The sequence below is a fragment of the Moschus berezovskii genome, chromosome 12 (assembly GCF_049115385.1).
Source record: "Moschus berezovskii isolate FMDL1 chromosome 12, NW_MosBer_1.0, whole genome shotgun sequence".
In the NCBI taxonomy this organism is placed as follows: Eukaryota; Metazoa; Chordata; class Mammalia; order Artiodactyla; family Moschidae; genus Moschus; species Moschus berezovskii.
The window spans coordinates 56,767,297-56,784,109 of NC_142471.1; the positions used below are offsets into that span (position 1 = coordinate 56,767,297).

Here is a 16,813-nt window from a genome sequence, read left to right on the forward strand (position 1 = left end):
GTCTGTGAGACCTGGTCTCATCATTTGGGTGGGCCTGACGAGACTGAGGGCCAGTTGCGTTGGGTGCTTGGCTCCCTCAGGGATGGCAGCTGAACAGCATGTGGGAACCTGGCCCTGAAGGAGCTGTCAACTGAAATCTGCCTCCTCTTAGCCAGGACTGGGACCTTGGAGGGTGAAAGTTGTGTCTTGGGACCTTGCCCTTTCTTGTCAAGACAAAGAATAACATTCCTTTAGTAGAGATTTATGGGAACATTACTGGACCATGCAATGACTCGAGAGCAAAAGATCTGGCATCAAGAAGTTTGCAACAACTAACCACGCCCCTCCCTCACGTTTTGCTTTTAAAGGGGCTTGCTGAAAGCTTTCTGTAACACTGGGGTTCTTAGTGCATGAGCCACCCATCTCCTTGTATGAACCTGTAATAAAACCTTTCTCTGGTCCAGACTCCAATGTTCTAGTTTTGATTTGCCTCACAGTGTGTCAGGCACTCGGACTTGTGATTTGGTAACAAGAGAACTGATCACAGTCTTCATCCCTTGGGATTTCCCCCACATTCTGATTACAGGTCTGCATTTTAATATCCTCTCTTTCAGCTAGTCTTTGTCCTGTGAGCTTGGTTCTAATCTCCTCATAACTATTTTTGCTCTTTCCGAAGTGCCAAAAATCCTTTGAGAAAAGCAGCTGAGCAGATGTATGGTGAAGTGTTACAAGTCCGGCTGCTGCGATGCCATCAAGATGCTTCTTCTCCCTGGGCCCTCCTTCCTCAGAGGAAACAGTCCCCCTTCTCGCATAATGGGAAAACGTAATACATTTGATTTAAACATACGTGGTGGAGGCGTTGGGTTTGGGGTTCAAATTCCTAGAACTTACACGGATGAGGCTTCTTCTGGGTCCCACTATGAAGGTAGAGTACTTGTGTTTTCTGCCTGGTGATGTTCACCTCATGATCCTTTGTAACCCATCAATACAGGAGCTGTCAGAGCTGGAGTCTCTTCCGCTTCACTTGAAGGTGAATGCTGAGGGAGGTGCTCACCGGCTTCAGAAGAGGCGGGCGCCTGGGCTCCGCAGCAGGAAAGTCCGCCCTCGCCCTCGGGGGACTCCCCTCTGCTGTCTCCATAGCTTGTGAAGGGGACCTGCAGCCCCATTGTGTGAGGTTGTTTTAGACGACCTGCTGTCACCTACAGAGGAACAGCCAGAAACTGTCACGAAATGTCTCGAGTTGCTGTCAGCATGCTGGGCCTTCTCCGTGTCTGCATCCTCCCCCTCAATGGCTCTCGCCTTGGGGCACCGTCTCCGGGGTGAAACCCTTCGCTCTCCTCCGAGCTCCTCGAAATCTGCAGTTTGGCCACAGAGTCGAAGCTCTGCCCACCCTCAGTGGGCAACTTGTAAGTGAATTTGTCGTGGTCACAGTCTCTCCTGGCGCTTCAGCGCCTCCCGAGCTCTGCCGGGCTCCGCGGTCTGAGTCCCTGGAGCTGGGGCTCCAAGCGCGGCCGCGGACCCGGGGTGAGGCCGGAGGGCGGTGGACACTCGGCCGCTCCGCAGCCCCGCCGCTCACGCCGTCTGGGCCATTAAGGCTGTTGATTCGTTACCAAACCGCCGGCTGGGAAACCGGTCACGATTCAAACATCCATCAGAGATCATTCAGTTATTGAAGGATTGTATCATATTTTGGGCACCTACTTTTGCAATCTCTTAATATTTCATATTGGAAAGAAGGTGAATTTTTAAAATTTCCTTTACCCAAAATTGAGAAGTCCTAGTAATGAATCTCCAGGTCCAATTTGTGATGGCAACTGGATATGATTACAGAATCACCGCGGTCTTATGATGTAAAGACTTGGGCTTAGATTTAGGAGCCAGAATTCTGGTCGGAAATCAAAAGGAGTCAGGGGTGGTCTTCCTCCCTGCAGGCAGCTGGCTGTGCTGTGGTCCTCCGGCCTGTCCCCTGATCCTCCCCCAGATCTGCCTTCCTCCTCCAAGTGCTCTTGGTAGCAGTTAGAGGTGGGGATGTGGTGCCTGCAGTTGGCGGGGACCCTGTGCTGCACCTGGGGGGTGGGCAAGGAGGGCTGCTGTTGGTTAGATTGGCTGATGGCTGAGGCTTCAGGGTGATGGGGCAGCCCTCTGGCCTCAGATCTCTTATAACTCCGGAGCAATACTGGAACATTACCTCTTATTTCTGGCCTATCAGTGAGTCCTGGATCTCCAACTCCATGTGAAACTGTGAATGCCAAGAAGTCAGTCTGCCCAGGCCTTGTGGCTCCATGTAAAGCTTTAGTTCCTCATACTCATGACCCACAATAGTCCTCGGATTCTTCACAATCTGCTTTAAAGTGCCTCTCTAGTTGGGATGGAGAATCAGAAATCTCCCCAGCAGATTTTCTCATTCCATTGACAAGAATGGAATGTGATATGTTCTGCTCAGACCCTGTGTCCATAGCTCCTTGAGTTTCCATACTTCTAAAAGCAGGGAATCACTTGCTGGTGTAGACAGGATGACTTCCTATGGTTCTTCCCTGAGAGACTTCTGGGGCAGCATGAGGGGGACCACCCCAGAAGGTGTCCAGTTTGTTGTAAAAGGTGAATTTGCTGCTGAAGCCAAAGTATGATGCTTGTGTTCACATTCAAGAGCAGGTTTTCTACTTGTAAGTCTCTGTGGACAGCACCCTGCTGGTGACCACACAGTACACACTACCTGGTGGACTCTGCCTTCAGCCTCTCTGCTTTCCTACTGCCCTGAGTCACAGGTGCTCACACACCTCTCCTCCACAAGCATCCTCTGAACAAGGCAGGGAGTTTCCTCCACCTTTGTCACTTCAAATATTTCACTATGTTGGGATGATCCAAACCTTCATGATTCCTGCTTCGTGGCACAGTCAGCAGAGGCTAGAGAGTTCTGCAGAGGTCAGTGATCTTTATGGCTGTTGCTTTCCCATCCAGGACATGCTGGCCAGCTTCACTGGAGCCCAGTCTCCCTTGCCGACCGTCTCCAGGGCCTGGAGGAGACCATGTGAATCTGAGTGTCTCCTCAGCACAGAAGGCTCAAAGGGCCCTTGGCATGGTGGACTCACTGCTGTGCTTGGAGTCAGTCCTAACATCAGCTTATATTTGGGAAGAACTGGTGAGACACCTGGTCTAAATCAAAACAAAATCAGTTCAAAATTCACCCCATGAACTGGTCTTTATGATGAGTCAAAACACAATGCCAGACAAGAATAAAATAAGAAAAATGGGAGGTCCAGTGGCTAAGACTCTGTTCCTAATGCAGGGGGCCCAGGTTCGATCCCTGGTCAGGGAACTAGATCCCACATGCTGCAACTAAGACTTGGTACAGCCAAATTAAAAAAAAAAAAAAATTAAAAAAGAAAAATGGGAACAGAAGTAAAAGAACAAAGAAAAAATGAGAAGGAAAAAAAGACAAAAATGCCAAAGAAGAAACAGGGTACCTTTGGTCAAAGTCTCTCAGGTGACTGAGAAGCAGCTACCTGAGCCAGAGGACTGACAACTTAGGCCCAGTGAGGGACTTAGATAAGTGCTAGGAACTCCAAAGCGATAGTTTCATATGAGGTCATGGAAAGACATAAACCTATCAACAAGGCTGGGCATAATCCATTGTGATTTTCTCACTGTTCGATTTCACAATCTCCTTATTCTTAAATGTTAGGGACCTCAGAGAGCTTTTTACCTAGGTTAAAGCAACATTACCTTATTAGAAACTGAAACTTGTAGGATGCTTCAGTGGCCTTTCCCAGTTTGGAAAGGAGTGATTATTTTTGGCTTTTGAAAGCCTCATAAAGGTCTACACTTAAAATATTCAATTTCCTTTAAATTCTGAATGACTGGGCTCAAAATAACATCACAACTTAACTGGCACTGTGAAACTGTATGAAACACGCGTGATACTGTATGAAGTACCTCAGACACAATAAAGAACATTGTTAGTATCTCTAAAGCCAAGGGGAAGCTAGCAGACATCATAGTTCAATTTCTTCTTCACAGATCTGCCTGTTTCTTTGCAGTACATTTCTCTTTTCCCACAGCCCAACCTCAAGACTCTGCACTAGCGCCTGCCTCTTCCTGACATATTCTCAGAGATCCATATGGCTCCCTCCTCCACCTCATTTGCTCCAGGATCACTTTCTTAGACTCTGGTGACAGTAGGAGGATGAAAGCAGTCACATTTACTGAAAGCCTGTCATTGAGGGAACTCATTGAAAACAATCCTGTTTCACAAAGCCAACGAAAAGAACTTGTAAGAGCTGTTATAATTTAATGAAATTGATCAATACAAATAATTCACCTGGTATAGATGTGAGGTTTTGTACAAACCCCCCAGGATTAGAACCCATGACGGACATCATATACTTTCTTCTATTTCCATCATAACCTTGTGGTCGTATGGCCCTCCTCTGTCCCTTCTGTCTCTCTCAGCCATCTCAGACCTATTAGTCAGGAGGTGTCCAGTATCTGGAAACATGTCATCATCTCAGGCCTCCACTGACCCAGCAGCTGCTTGCAGAAGAGCAGCTTGGAATCCTGGGGATCAGGGACTCTCACTGGGTCACCATTAATTGTAAGGAAATGTTCTGGCTTTTCCATTAAGTGCTGTAGTTGCCATGATCAAGCCGCTGTGCTAGGTAGAGTGGTGAACTCTACATCTCCACACACTGCCTTCCACCTTTAGGAGTGTTTGGGGAGAAAGAACACACACTGAAATTAGAAAGGAAGAGAGGGGCATCCCCGGTGAGCCAGTCTTTAATAATCCACCTTCCAATGCAGGGGATGCTGGTTCAATCCCTGGTCGGAGAACTAAGATCCCACATAGCACAGGGCAACTAAGCCTGCATGCCAAAACTAAGACCTGAAGAAGCCAAATAAACTAAAAAAAGAAAAAAATGAGAGAATAAAACGGACAATGTCAGGTAGTGTGTATGTTCTGATGTAGTCTCGGTTGTTTACTTTTGCTTTTCGTGCTTGTGCTTCTGGTGTCATTTCCAAAAAAACAGATGTCAAGGAGCTTTTTCTGCAAGATTTTAAGAGACGCTGGAGGGGTCGAGGGCGCTGTTCGGTTTCCCCACTAGGGGGCGGGCTTGGCCGACTCACTGGAGCCTTGTGAGCTGGGCTGTGATGGCTGGTCCATCTTTCCCCACGAAGGATTCCACACCCCCTTTTCAGAAGCAAGTACTTGGAAAATATCGCCATTTTTCTTCTGTAGTTCTTACTTGAAAATGCATACTCAGAAAATTAAGAAAATATAGACAGCCAAAGAAAAATATAGAAATAAAAATTATCCACAGTCTCAGAACACAGGGATTCCAGTAGCAATTTTTTTTTTTTATTTTACAATATTATATTGGTTGGTTTTGCCATACATTGATATGAATTTGCCCCGGGTTTACATAAGTTCCCCCTCCTGAACCCCCCTCCCACCTCCCTCCTCCCTTTATCCTCCCTCTGGATCATCCCCGCATGCCAGCCCCGAGCATCCTATAACATGCATTGACCCTGAACTAGTGATTCGTTTCACATATGACAACATACGTGCTTCAATGCCATTCTCCCAAATCATCCCACCCTCACCCTCTCCCATAGAGTCCCAAGGACTGTTCTATACATCTGAGTCTCTTTTGCTGTCTCGTATACAGGGTTATCATTTGCATCTTTCTAAATTCCATATATATGTGTTAGTATACTGTATTGGTGTTTTTCTTTCTGGCTTACTTCACTCTGTATAATAGGCTCCAGTTTCATCCACCTCATTAGAACTGATTCAAATGTATTCTTTTTAATGGCTGAATAATACTCCATTGTGTATATGTACCAAAGCTTTCTTATCCGGTAGCATTTTAGTGTGGAATGAGTTAAATTTTCTTTTTTAAAGTAACAACTGGCATCACAACCCTTCTTGGCTGGGGGCTCCATTTTCTTTTTCTTTTTGAGAAAAATAAACTGGCATATTTTCTGAATGCAGTGTGGGAGGACATCTCTGTCCCTGGGTAAAGGAAGGAGAGAGATGGGGTGTGGGGGCTGGGTGTCCTCTGACAAAGGGGATTCATTCAGAGGTGGGAGTTTGATGACCTGGCTTTTACTGCACCAAATGCAAAAAGGGTTGAATTATGTGAATGGATATTTTAGGGGTGCTGTGTGGAGGTGATAATTTCACATCTAGATCAAAACAAACCGTATAAACGCTATGAACGTGGCATCCTGGAAGTGAGGACTCCAGAGGCCATGAGCACAGAAGCCCACGTAAAGTTGCAGAATTCTGGGGGAGGGTGTTTGTACTTCTACCCTCTGTGGAAAACTGACAGGTGTGAGTCAGCTATACCCGAAATCTGGGGAAGGAACACATCCAGTTGGGTTATTCAGTGTCATGCTAGAAATACAGTATTAGGTTCATGCTGTTATTTTATTTGGGATCATGCTGTTATTATTTATATACACCATGATTCCTTCCTGTGACAGTGAGAGACATCACTAGTTGATTGCAGTGTTTTTTCCATTTGTGCAGACACGAGCTCAGAATCCTTCCCAGCAAACCATTGTAGTCCTTTGCTACAACTTCATGGGAGTTGATGCTCAAGATGAAATTTTCTGCTCATCTTGTCTTAGCCATAATATACATTCTGTTAAGGCCAGTTCTCTTACGATGCCTTTGATGGATGATTCAAGGCTTCCCACATTTGCCTCCAACTTTTCTCTCTAGGTCTAAACAATGACATGCCATCAAATGGAATGCTTTCTGGTGCCTACACTGTTCTTGTATTACTGTGTAAGTCTTTGGAAGTCTCCAGCATTGCTCCCATCTCAATAACATTCCAGAATCCTTTAGCCAGCATTTAAGAGCTGCTTCTGCAGCAAAGTCTTCTAACCATTGAGGCCTCACAGAATTTTATGTGATCACTTCATTTAAATATTGACAGCATTCCACACCTTTCAGTAAACGCTAGTGTTTAGCCACCAAGATTTCTTCCTTGGTTAATGCTTTTTTTTTTCCTATTTAAGAAACCACGTCTGCACCAATTTACCTAAGTGTCAATAAAAATGCTTAAAAAAAAAAAACAGAGCTGACAACTAATACGTTTTTGACACTCAGGAAAGAGGTCTGCTAGGAAAAATATTGCAAAGTGGGGAGCAGTGAGGAGCCTGCTAAGGAGAGGCTCAGGTCACAACTGTCAGGACTATATTGATCACTTGGTCGAAAAATTTAGCCAATGTATAGATGGAGATGGTATGTTTGGGAGGTTCAGTGACATTTTCCCGAGCTGTAGGTCATTTGTAGTAATAACAGAAATTGGAAGCAATAGGAGGAACAGTGGATAACTGCTGCTGTGCTGTGCTCAGTTGTGTTTGACTCTCGGCCACCCCATGGACTATAGCTGGCCGGGCTTCTCCGTCCATGGAATTTCACAGGCAAGAATACTGGAGTGGGATGCCATTTACTTCTCTGGGGATCTTCCCAACCCAGGGATCACACCCATGTCCATGCATCTCTTGCACTGGCAGGAAGATTCTTTACCACTGAGCCACATTTCCTCAAGATGCTCTGTGACTATGAAGAACATACTGGGCCACAGAGCAAGGTCTAACTCCCAACAGCTAGTGGACACAGTATAGTCAGCCACTTGCTTACATAAACAAGTTTTACTGAAACATATATTGCCTTTGACTGCCTTCAATTTAAGAAACACCTGGAGTAACAGGCAAATTTGGCCTTGGAGCGCGAAATGAAGCAGGGCAAAGGCTAATAGAGTTTTGCCAAGAGAACGCACTGGTCATAGCAAAAACCTTCTTCCAACAACACAAGAGAAGACTCTACACTTGGACATCACCAGATGGTCAACACCAAAATCAGATTGATTATATTCTTTGCAGCCAAAGATGGAGAAGCTGTATACAGTTAGCAAAAACAAGACCAGGAGCTGACTGTGGCTCAGATCATGAACTCCTTATTGCCAAACTCAGACTGAAATTGAAGAAAGTAGGGAAAACCACTAGACCATTCAGATATGACCTAAATCAAATCCCTTATGATTATACAGTGTAAGTAAGAAATAGATTTAAGGGACTAGATCTGATTGATAGAGTGCCTGATGAACTCTGGATGGAGGTTCGTGACACTGTACAGGAGACAGGGACCAAGACCATCCCCATGGAAAAGAAATGCAAAGAAGCAAAATGGCTGTCTGAGGAGGCCTTACAAATAGCTGTGAAAAGAAGAGAAGCGAAAAGCAAAGGAGAAAAGGAAAGATATAAGCATCTGAATTCAGAGTTCCAAAGAATAGCAAGGAGAGATAAGAAAGCCTTCCTCAGCGATCAATGCAAAGAAATAGAGGAAAACAACAATAGGAAAAACAAGAGATCTCTTCAAGAAAATTAGAGATATCAAGGGAACATTTCATGCAAAGATAGGCTCGATAAAGTACAGAAATGGTACGGACCTAACAGAAGCAGAAGATATTAAGAAGAGGTGGCAAGAATACACAGAAGAACTGTACAAAAAAGATCTTCACGACCAAGATAATCACGATGGCATGATCACTCACCTGGAGCCAGACATCTTGGAACGTGAAGTAAAGTGGGCCTTAGAGAGCATCACTACGAACAAAGCTAGTGGAGGTGATGGAATTGCAGTTGAGCTATTTCAAATCCTGAAAGATGATGCTGTGAAAGTGCTGCACTCAATATGCCAGAAAATTTGGAAAACTCAGCAGTGGCCACGGCACTCGAAAAGGTCAATTTTCATTCTAGTTCCAAAGAAAGTCAATGCCAAAGTATGCTCAATCTACCACACAGTTGCACTCATCTCACACGCTAGTAAAGTCATGCTCAAAATTCTCCAAGCCATGCATCAACAGTACATGAACTGTGAACTTCCAGATGTTCAAGCTGGTTTTAGAAAAGGCAAAGGAACCAGAGATCAAATTGCCAACATCCGCTGGATCATCAAAAAAGCAAGAGAGTCCAGAAAAACATCTGTTTCTGCTTTATTGACTCTCCCAAAGCCTTTGACTGTGTGGATCACAATAAACTGTGGACAATTCTTACAGAGATGGGAATACCAGACCACCTGACCTGCCTCTTGAGAAATGTATGCAGGTCAGGAAGCAAGAGTTAGAACTGGACATAGAACAACAGACTGGTTCCAAATAGGAAAAGGAGTACCTCAAGCCTGTGTATTGTGACTGTGCTTATTTAACTTATATGAAGAGTACATCATGAGAAGTGCTGGGCTGGATGAAGCACAAGCTGGAATCAAGATTGCCAGGAGAAACATCAATAACCTCAGATATGCAGATGACACCACCCTTATGGCAGAAAGTGAAAAAGAACTAAAAAGCCTCTTGATGAAAGTGAAAGAGGAGATTGAGACAGTTGGCTTAAAACTTGACATTCAGAAAACAAAGATCATGGCATCCGGTCCCATCACTTTATGGCAAATAGATGGAGAAACAGTGGCAGGCTTTATTTTGGGGGGCTCCAAAATCACGAAAGATGGTGACTAAAGCCATGAAATTAAAAGACACTTACTCCTTGGGAGAAAAGTTATGACCAACCTAGACAGCATACTAAAAAGCAGAGATGTTACTTTGCCAACAAAGGTCCATCTAGTCAAGGCTATGGTTTTTCCAGTAGTCATGTATGGATGTGAGAGTTGGACTATAAAGAAAGCTGAGCGCCGAAGAATTGATGCTCTTGAACTGTGGTGTTAGAGAAGACTCTTGAGGGTCCCTTGGACTGCAAAGAGATCCAACCAGTCCATCCAAGAGGAAATCAGTCCTGAATATTCATTGGAAGTTCTGATGTTGAAGCTAAAACTCAGTCACTTCACTTCAGTCACTCAGTTGTGTTCGGCTCTTTGCAACCCCATGGACTGTAGCCTACCAGGCTCCTCTGTCCATGGGATTTTCCAGGCAACAGTACTGGAGTGGTTTGTCATTTCCTTTTCCAGGGGATCTTCCCAACCCAGGGCTCGAACCCGGGTCTCCCGCATTGTAGACAGATGCTCTGAGCCACCAGGGAGTGACTGAACTGAAAAAGGGAATTGTCAACAGGCCAACTGATGGCATCTGTGGGCTTCAGGAGAGGAAAGTTCTGCAGTGTGGAAGCCCCAGAAGTAAATACTCAAGGATACCATTCCCTCTCTCTGAGATCTTGTTGTGTCTCCCTTTGACCAAACCCATTGGGAAGCCAGAGACTGTAGAGCTCCTTATCTGATGGTGACAGCCAGGTGGAGAGGATGCAGAGTGGAGTGTAGGGGCAAGTAGAAACTATCATGTCCCAATTCCACGGACTCATAAGACCTACATTACTTAGTTTTCAGAAATGCATGCTCAAAAGCAAAACCTGAAAGGTGGAGGACAAAAACAGAGTAGTAAATAAACATGAAAAGTATCTTCATCAAATACTTTCATCAAAGTACTTCACCAAAAGGATATTTTGGTGTGAAGTGAAAGTCACTCACTCATGTCCGACCCTTTGTGACCCTATGTCCATGGAATTCTCCAGGCCAGAATACTGGAGTGGGTAGCCATTCTCTTCTCCAGGGGATCTTCCCAACCCAGGGATTGAACCCAGGTCTCCAGCACTGCAGGCAGATTCTTTATCAGCTGATCCACCAGGGAACATTTTGGTGTAGATCTTCCCTAAGAAGCAGACTTAGAGAATCACCCTCATGTATCACTACCAAATCTTCTGCCTGTTAAATCTGTGCCTTCAGCCTGCCTTCCCTTCCATAATTTGGATGAATTATCCCTAGTATTTTTTTTTAAGTCAAGCATCATCATTTTGTTCTAGTTCACATCCCATTTCACCTACTTAAAGACTCCTCTCCAGCAATTACCAGCTCTTTGGTATCCCAGTTTTCCATCTCTCTGATCAGCACATATACATTCATTACTATCACCCAATTCAAAAACAATCTCCCCTCAGTCTTCTCCAGTTTTACCCACCCAAGTTTCTGCTTCTACAGTGAAACTAGAATTGCCTCCTTACTTCTTGCTTTCTCGTTTACTCATTGCAAACAAGCATTTGCTTCATCACTCTTGATTCACACACAAAGTTACCAATGACCAACACGATGCCACTTTTCCGTACTTGTTGTGGTTCTTCCTCAAGAACTAACTCTACAACTTCCTCTTTGGGACTTCTTTTTTTAAATTGGTTCTTACAGCAGCATCACCTTCTGGTTTTCTTCCCTCCTCACTGGCCAATCCTTACCTCTTCTGCAGTTTTTCATCCTCTATCAAATTTCTCTGACTGTCACTGTGTACCAAGTCTCCATCTGGGCCAGCCCTCTCCTCTACCTCTACAGTCATTCTATAGGTAATGGCTTGCAGACCCAAGGCTTTCAGAACTACCTACATGCTCAGGAATTCCAGATTTATTACTCTAGCCTGGACCTTAGAACTCTTGACTCAAATATCTAGCTATTGCCTTAATAATTCCAATTGGATATCCACTAGGCATCTCAATTTGATGATTTCAAAATGGAACTCTTAAATCTACTCCCAAAGTCTACTATTCTTTCCCATAAATCTGCTATTCCTGTTGTCTTCATCTCAATGTTATCGGGGCCCATCAAGTTGCCCAGGTTAAAAACTCACTATAATCCCAATTTCTCTTTTTACCTTATACAATATAGCATCAGTTCAGTTCAGCTCAGTCGCTCAGTCATATCCGACTCTTTGCGACCCCATGGACTACAGCAGGCCAGGCCTCCCTGTCCATCACCAACTCCCGGTGTTTACACAAAGTCATGTCCATCGAGTTGGGGATGCCATCCAACCATCTCATCCTCTGTCGTCCCCTTCTCCTCCCATCTTCAATCTTTCCCAGCATCAGGGTCTTTTCCAATGAGTCAGCTCTTCCCATCAGATGACCGAAGTATTGGAGTTTCAGCTTCAACATCAGTCCTGCCAATGAATATTCAGGACTGATTTCTTCTAGAATGGACTGGTTGGATATCTTTGCAGTCCAAGGCACTCTCAAGAGTCGTCTTCAACACCAGTTCAAAAGCATCAATTCTTTGGTGATCAACTTTTTTTATAGTCCAACTCTCACATCCATACATGACTACTGGAAAAACCACAGCCTTGACTAGATGGACCTTTGTTGGCAAAGTAACACTCTGCTTTTTAGTATGCTATCTAGGCTCAGATATGCAGATGACACCACCCTTATGGCAGAAAGTAGAAAGGAACTAAAGAGCCTCTTGATGAAAGTGAAAGAGGAGAGTGAAAAAGTTGGCTTGAAGCTCAATATTCAGAAAACTAAGATCACGGCATCTGGGCCCATCACTTCATGGGAAATAGATGGGGAAACAGTGGAAACAGTGTCAGACTTTATTTTTTGGGGCTCCAAAATCACCGCAGATGGTGATGCAACCATGAAATTAAAAGACGCTTACTCCTTGGAAGGAAAGTTATGACCAACCTAGATAGCATATTAAAAAGCAGAGACATTACTTTGCCAACCAAGGTCCATCTAGTCAAGGCTATGACTTTTCCAGTAGTCATCTATGGATATGAGAGTTGGACTACAAGGAAAGCTGAGTGCCGAAGAATTGATGCTTTTGAACTGTGGTGTTGGAGAAGACTCTTGAGAGTCCCTTGGACTGCAAGGAGGTCCAACCAGTCCATCCTAAAGGAGATCAGTCCTGGGTGTTCATTGGAAGGACTGATGCTAAAGCTGAAACTCCAATACTTTAGCCACTTCATGCGTAGAGTTGACTCATTGGAAAAGACCTTAATGTTGGGAGGGATTGGGGGCAGGAGGAGAAGGGGACAACAGAGGATGAGATGGTTGGATGGCATCCCCGACTCGATGGACATGAGCTTAAGTGAACTCCGGGAGTTGGTGATGGACAGGGAGGCCTGGCGTGCTGTGATTCATGGGGTCGCGGAGAGTCGGACATGACTGAGCGACTGAACTGAACTGAACTGAACTGAAGCATCTTTTAATTTCATGGCTGCAGTCACCATCTGTAGTGATTTTGGAGTCCCCCCAAATAAAGCCTACCACTGTTTCTCTATTTGCCATGAAATGATGGGACCAGATGCCATGATCTTTGTTTTCTAAATGTCGAGCTTCAAGCCAATGTTTTCACTCTCCTCTTTCACTTTCATCAAGAGGCTCTTTAGTTCTTCTTCACTTTCTGCCATAAGGGTGGTGTCATCTGCATATCTGGGGTTATTGATATTTCTTCTGGCAATCTGGATTCCAGCTTATGCTTCATCCAGCCCAGCATTTCTCATGATGTTCTCTGCATATAAGTTAAATAAGCACAGTGACAATATACAGGCTTGAGGTACTCCGTTTCCTATTTGGAACCAGTCTGTTGTTCTATGTCCAGTTCTAACTGTTGCTTCCTTGCCTGCATACAGGTTTCTCAAGAGGCAGGTCAGGTGGTCTGGTATTCCCATCTCTGCAAGAATTTCCACAGTTTATTGTGATCCACACAGTCAAAGGCTTTGGCATAGTCAACAAAGCAGAAATAGATACTTTTCTGGAACTCTCTTGCTTTATGATGATCCAGTGGATGCTGGCAATTTGATCTCTGGTTCCTCTGCTGTCAGGAGCCGGCATGAGAGACCCCGCCCATGACAAGGTGTTGGCTTGAGGAGCTGGCACGCAAGGCCATCCAGACCTCCAGGGATTTCTCAGGGCCGCCCCATCATCTACTCCTGGGCCTCTGTCTTTTCTTCTTCTGATGCTTGGTCATCCTCTGTGCTTTCTAAGAATTCTTCTGACTCCTGCTCAGATATCCCCCTTGAAGCCTTTGCATGGCAGCAATACAGTCCCTGAGGGTGTATGGGCCCTATAAACAGGCCAGGAATGAAGAAAATATTTTTACATAGAACATCCTACCCCTTCTGGCCCTGTTGGGATTATAAATTTCAATTTAGAATTTGGAATGCTCAGGACTGCACAAAGCGCCCCTGGCATAAAGCTAAGTCTGCTAACAATAGGCCTAGACACTCCACAAGCAAAATAGATACAGAGCCTTTCTTGAGTTTAGAAGGGCCCCTTAGGGTGAGATCTGGAGGGAGCTCACGAGACTCTTGGCCCTCAAGGTCACATACCAGTGCTTGCTGATATGTCTCCCTGCCCCCTGTCTATGGTGTGCCTCGGAGTACACTAGAAGAAAACATAGAGATAAAGGTTGATAACAAAATGAATAAGCATATAGTATTAGTGTAAAAAATTGTCTCTGCAGATGTATGGGGGTAGAGCCCAAAAACAGATACCATGCTACCTAGGGAGTCACAAAGTCTGCCCAGAACTGAGGCTCCCAAGATAAGGCTTGCTAATAGTTTTTACAGTTGACTACCTGATAAATAAAGTCATTTTTTCATGCCTTGTGGCCTTGATGTCTTAAATGTCCATTGTTTAAGAGTTATTCATGAAGGTACTGACTGTTCTGGAAGATGGTTTATGACTGCATTCCTGGCACAATTTTATCAAGACAATCCCTCCTCCCTTTTTAGAATTGTTGGTTTTAGGGTATATAAGCACTGATGTAGAAAAATAAAGCAGTCTTGATTCTGCACCCAACCAAGACTCGATTCACTTTTTTTCTTTGCCGACGCCGCTCATCCTGGGGGTATCCCTGGACTCTGCCGAGGCTAGACCCCAACACTCTGCCTTTTCTAAAACCAGCTTGAACATCTGGAAGTTCACAGTTCACATATTGCTGAAGGCTGGCTTTAGAATTTTGAGGATGACTTTACTAGCGTGTGAGATGAGTGCAATTGTGCGGTAGTCTGAGCATACTTTGGCACTGCCTTTCTTTGGGACAGGAATGAAAACTGACCTTTTCCAGTCCCGTGGCCACTGATGAGTTTTCCAAATTTGCTGGCATATTGAGTGCAGCACTTTCACAGCATCATCTTTCAGGATTTGAAATAGCTCAACTGGAATTCCATCACCTCCACTAGCTTTGTTCATAGTGATACTTCCTAAGGCCCACTTTACTTCACATTCCAGGATGTCTGGCTCTAGATGAGTGATCAAACCATACTGATTATCTGATGTTACCATATAACATAGGGAACTATATTCAGTATCTTTCAATAACCTATTAATGAAAAATAATATGATATACATACATTTATTATATATAAAACTGAACCCCTTTGCTGCATACCTGGAACTAACACAACATTAATTACCCCCAAAAAATGTGGGCTTTCAAGCTAGACTGCCTAGATTCAAATTCTATCTCTACCAGTTAATAAACTATATGACCTTGAACAAGTTATTTAATGCCCCATCTGCAGATAGTAGCTCCTTCCCTACAGAGTTGTGAGAATTACATGAATTAATACAAGTGAAGTCCCCAGAACAGTACCTGGCATATAATTAGTGATCAATAGATGTCAGCTCTTATTTTCGTTATCATTATCTATCTTCTTTCTCAAAGTTCTATTATATTTTACATACGGTAGAACACAGGATATCCTGCATTTGTCTTAGTCATGGACTTTGACCATTTCCTCACACCAGTTAATGCACTTCTGCATGTTTAATAAATATTCTTGAAACGCCACCTGCCTTGGCGTGAAGAAGGTACACTGTGAAACTTTAGGAGGTGAAAGAATTCAAAATCAGTATAAAATAAATTAGATTTGAGTATAACATTAAAAATCCAGGCTCTTTAAAGCAGTGTCTGCTGCGCCGCAACAACAGCTAGGAACAGCATGGTGTGGCGGCCTCTTGCCTCGAGGAGCTGAGGAACAAGGCTTGTGACATTCTGGCCATTGCTAAGTCCCTGACACCAGTCACCCTGCCTGGCAGAGGATGTTACCATAGTGGCTGACGATGATTACCTCCTGTGTCTTCCTGCAAATACTAAGTTAGTGGCTTGACTGGGAATGAGAAGTGGACACACAATCCAGATGGAAGTATAGCTTGGATTACCCAAGAGTCCTTCAACAGAGATGAAACAGACAGCAGGGCAGGGTTGAAATGGAAGAACGTGGCCAGGCAGCTGAAAGAAGACCTATCCAGCATCATCCTGCTGTCCGAGGAGGAGCTCTAGATGCTCATTAATGTCTTGTGTTTGGAGATGGCTCAAGAACTTGGCCAAAGTCATGTGGCAGTCCAGGGGCTCCAGAACACCCTCCAGCAGGTGCTTGACCAGAAAGAGGAAGCCCGTCAGTCCAGGCAGCTCCTGGAACTTTACCTCCGGGCTTTGGAGAAGGAAGGTGGTATCTTGTTGAAGCAGCAAGAGTCCAGAGATGACCTCAGGGACAAGAGGGACGCTGTTGACACAGGTATTAGAGAGAGTTCCTCCGAAGTTACACATGTGAACCAGATCCTCTTAGCGCTGAAGGAGAAACCTGCCCCAGAGCTGAGTTTGTCTAGTAAGGATCTGGAGGTGGGCGAGCACCAGGGACCCTGACCTTTGCAGGGAGACACTTGTATCTGGGTTTTTTTCACCTCTGCAAACCCTGAATCATAGCTGTCAATTTGCCTATTATTATGTGCAAAACTTCCCTTGTAGCTCAGTTGGTAAAGAAAATGCCTACAATGCAGGAGACCTGGGTTCAATTCCTGGGTTGGGAAGATGCCCTGGAGAAGGAAATGGCAACCCACTCCAGTATTCTTGCCTGGAGAATCCCATGAACTGTATAGACTGTCAGGCTTCTCTGTCCATGGGGTCGCAAGAGTTGGACATGACTTAGCAACTAAGCCACCATCATAACATTAAAAATAAAGATCATTATTTGGGCACAGAATGAATTTGTGAGCTATTCCTCTTTACTGATAAATGTGCTTGTCTCCCTTGGATGGTCACTTGACAAAGCAAATG

At 44.6% G+C, this 16,813-nt stretch overlaps 1 pseudogene; it reads left to right on the forward strand.

The window, feature by feature from the left end:
* Nucleotides 1-2,492: 2,492 nt before the first annotated feature.
* On the forward strand, nt 2,493-16,402 carry LOC129555161 (DNA fragmentation factor subunit alpha pseudogene; annotated as a pseudogene).
* The last annotated feature ends 411 nt before the right edge of the window (nt 16,403-16,813 follow it).